The sequence below is a fragment of the Pinus tabuliformis genome, chromosome J, assembly GCF_031772625.1.
Source record: "Pinus tabuliformis cultivar Carrire ecotype Pingquan chromosome J, CPIR1, whole genome shotgun sequence".
In the NCBI taxonomy this organism is placed as follows: domain Eukaryota; kingdom Viridiplantae; phylum Streptophyta; class Pinopsida; order Pinales; family Pinaceae; genus Pinus; species Pinus tabuliformis.
In genome coordinates, this window is record NC_142295.1 from 111,851,451 (window position 1) to 111,855,653 (window position 4,203).

The following is a 4,203-nucleotide window of genomic DNA, read 5'->3' on the forward strand; positions in this document are numbered from 1 at the left end:
AGTGTTAAGCCAAATTATAGATATTAAGAGTGAGAATGATTATAAGCAATATGCATTATCAATGTTCTAAATTTAAACTTATATGATTAAATAACAACGTATTTTATAAATGATACTATACTATAAATAATTTGACTAAAATTTACAATCTCACTAAAACAAATTAGTATTGAAGAACTAAAGGAAAAATTTATACCTTTATCATAAATTCAGTTAAATTAAATGACATCCTAAGCAATAACACAAGGCCATGTGCAAGAAAATTAAAGTAGAGTATAAAGAAGTATGAGAGTACTTTGTCAAATAAATGTAGAGATAAAAAATTATACTAATTATATGTTATTAGTCAATCCAAAATGCATTATGTAATATTTTTTCTCAAAACTTTGGAAATGAGTGGATATTTATGGTAGGAATGTAGCTTGAATACAAAAGAGGAATAATCAAGAGACCAAGTCTACTAGAACCATTGTCCATACCAAGTGAGTGTTGGGAAGAGGCCATAATGGATTTTATTACAATTATACCAAAGTATGAAGGAACAAATTTCATTATGGTTTTGGTGTTTTGACTTACAAAGTATGTCCACTTTTATAGAAAAGAAGCATCAAAATGGTTTCTGAAGAACAATCTACAAAGGAAGAAAATCACTGTCAAAGTAGAAACCCACCATCAAAAGCGCTGCAGACATGATGAGCAAGAGACAACCTTTAGAATAGTCTCATTCACCCCTTACTGCTCACTCAAATTTATTATGACACAAACACGTAGCAGAGAAATGTCAAATGTAGGGAAAAAAGGAAAAAAACGTAACGGTATGATGTCAATATATCCAAAAAAATTGATATATACATTATATATATATATATATATATATATATATATATATATATATATATATATATAAGATAACTATCTTCGTCAATAAGAGAAAATTGGATAAAGCCACCATATAAGATGACTCATCAATAGTATAATGATATATCTTATATATCATTAAATCAATAAATCAGAACAAGATCCAATAAGACCCTTGGATAGTTGGTTCACTCATATTAATTTTGAAGCAGAAAATATTCAAATAAAAGAATTATATTTTTTGAGGCCTAGTTTAAAGAGATAATTATTTAGTATGACCCGTAATGAAATTGTAATGTTCCATCATTTAAATTATATATTTAAATATGATATAGATTTAATACATTAAATTTTTTATGATGTATTCCATTAAATAAATTCAATAATTTAAAATTATAATTATCTCAATTTCACATGCTGAATTAAAAAAATCTGATTAAATATACAAAAAAAAAAAAATTTAATGCATCAAAAAAATTATGATGCATTCCATTAAATAAACTTAACAACTTAAAATTATAATTATCTTAGTTTCACACACTGAATTAAAAAATCTTAAAAAAACAAAAAAAAAATAACAACATTAAACTACATTTCATGTTAAAATTTATAATGAATTATATAAATATCATTAAACTCATCATAGAATTTAGGTAAAGAATTAAAAAATAAAAAAAAAGAAACAACTCGTAAAATTTAATAATTTTGATAATTACCTTTTTAATTTTGGATAATCTTTTATAGTATTTATCGAAAGAGGAATTGCACACTATGAATCCTTAGTATCCTATCCATGTTGGAGAGGGAAAAAAAAAAAAATTGTTCAAATTTCTAGCACTGTTCTATTGATTGCTCCTACTGATGGGGATGAACAAAAATGAGTCTAATCCTATATCCAATATAATTCTATGTATAGTATTCAAAACTGTCAATGTAAGAAGTGTATGTATGAATTTGGGGTAATATTTTGAAAAACTGAAGGCACTGTTCTTTGTCTTGTAAACTTCACTTGATTTGTATGTATATCTTCCAGTGTACCATCCACCATAGTTGTAGACTTTTAGTGCCAATAGTAACCCAAAAATATCTTTGCACCATCCACACTAGGGAAATAAGTTGGTTCAAAATATATCTGACGCAGGGCATCACAAGCACCCAGATATGATGGACCCTTCATTTCAATGCTACCCATGGCTGTTACTACCAGCTGCTGATATGAGAAGAAAAACCTTTTCACCATGGCTTCTATTGCCTGGAAGGCCAACAGAACATGTATTGTTGCAACATGATAAGCACCTGAAGTGTTATGTGAACGAAGTCCATGTGAATGAAACAAATGCATAAGTGCCTCCTGGAGCCTTGGTCCACCCTTTGGATCAGCCTCAACACCCATGACTTTGGGCACCAGATGCCTTAGTTCCTTGCATGCATTTGTAAGGTCTCTAAGGGGGGCAGACCGAAGGCAATATGCGCCTGCAAGCGTACCAGTGTTAGTAATTTCCAACTGGTGTTTAAGGCAAAGGAAATCATCTGGTCCATCACTAGAAGAAAATTCACAATTTCTGTGAGCATGTTCCACATCCTTTCAACCATCCAATAGTCTGTGGATGCTCCTACGAAATCCACAGAGTCTATTCTTTGATATATTCTGTGCAACAATTCTTGGCCTACAAATACCCAGCCTCAAAGATCTGGAGGACATTGCAAAGTTTGGCATCTTCTGGATTATGGAATTGTTTATGTTGTTTTAAAGAGTGCAAATATCTTGGCTTGCAGATTCTATCATATTCAAGAATAGGCTTACCTGACATATTTGGTTCCCCAGACCTAAAGTGAAGGGAGTCCTCTGCATATGACCTTCAATGGCAAACTATATTCTAGAAACCATAGCTTCAGCTCTTTTCCATATACCCAAATGAGGAATTATGCTCTCTTCACTTGTTCTGCTAACCACAGGTAAAGCACCAGGTCTCTACCATACCTCATGGAGAACTTTCGTAGCAAGAACACCACTACTTATTGACAACTGAATAGTGGGAACCTGCTTGTCATTTTCACAAATCATTGAAATCAACTTAATTTGGGAACTACTTAAGGATTCAAGCCTTCTCTTCCATTCCTCTTTGTCAATGTAAGTCCTTGTGTCACAGAGGACAGACGAAACAAACCGAAAAGTAATCTCCAATGACTGTAAGGCAGCCTTTACCAACCCCTCCCTAGACCAACTAGGCCATTCCTTGAATTTTCACATGGCACTAAGCTCGGGGAGATTTACATACTGCTCGTAACCCGCACACTCCATGGGGGAGGGCTCTATGGACTCTTCAACAAAGGCAAAATAGGATGCCATTTATTTACATGACATATTTTTTCCCTGCAAACATAACCAGGAGAGTAAAGACACTAATGCTCTCCATATACCATAATCTAAAAAGGACAACATAATAATAGAATAAACACTAAAATCCATTTTAAACACTAAATTTTAAAAATTGGAATAGAATAAAATGTTCTTAAATCCCTAATATATTTAAAATGTTATATATAATATGTTAATGGACAGAAAACATATCTATTTTTTGCAACTCAACTTTTTCTGTAGATGATAAAAACTCAACACGGATCCAATATATTGAATAGGAAAAGACATAAATTTCATGCAACTCAAATCCACTGCATGCTGATTTTTATTTTTTATTTTTATTATAAAATAAGCTTGTATTTTTATTATAAAATAAGCTTGTATATGTAGATAATCTTTCGGATACATCGCATTAGGTTTCTTTTCTGATCAACGTTTTGAACCAACAACGGTGGTTCATCTTTAGGATGTGCCAAATAAGCTTGTATATTTCGTATATTATTAAGTATATAAAATAAGCTTCAGGATATGCCAAAATAAGCTTGTATATTTCGTATATTATTAAGTATATAAAATAAGCTTCTTATTATTTTTATTATTGATTTTTTTTGGTCACAAGCTTGTAAGGATGCAAGACGATGCTATGGCTAAGAATTGCTGGCAAAATGCTTGAGCAAATTTCTCCACGAGAAAAATAGGTGCAGCTGTTTTTGAGTTTGCTGAGATTAATTTTCTGCAATGTTTGTTTACACGAGCTGAGCTCCTTGCTCTTGCTCTACACAGTGTTAGTCATATGGTGCAGTCATATTATATATAAGCCCTGAGTGATTACAGGAAATAGCTTATACTTTCCTAATCCTAACAGACTTAAATAGCAGAGTTTGTCTGGTAACTAACCATCAAGGCGTTGGGAATGCATTAAATATAAAAACATATAACCAAATTAGCATTAATCCCTATAAAATAATTAATTGCCTGATTAT

General features: G+C 31.4%; 1 pseudogene; it reads right to left on the reverse strand.

Moving 5' to 3' along the window:
• Positions 1 to 1,918: 1,918 nt before the first annotated feature.
• Positions 1,919 to 2,251, reverse strand: LOC149225789 (nematode resistance protein-like HSPRO2 pseudogene; annotated as a pseudogene).
• Positions 2,252 to 4,203: the final 1,952 nt, after the last annotated feature.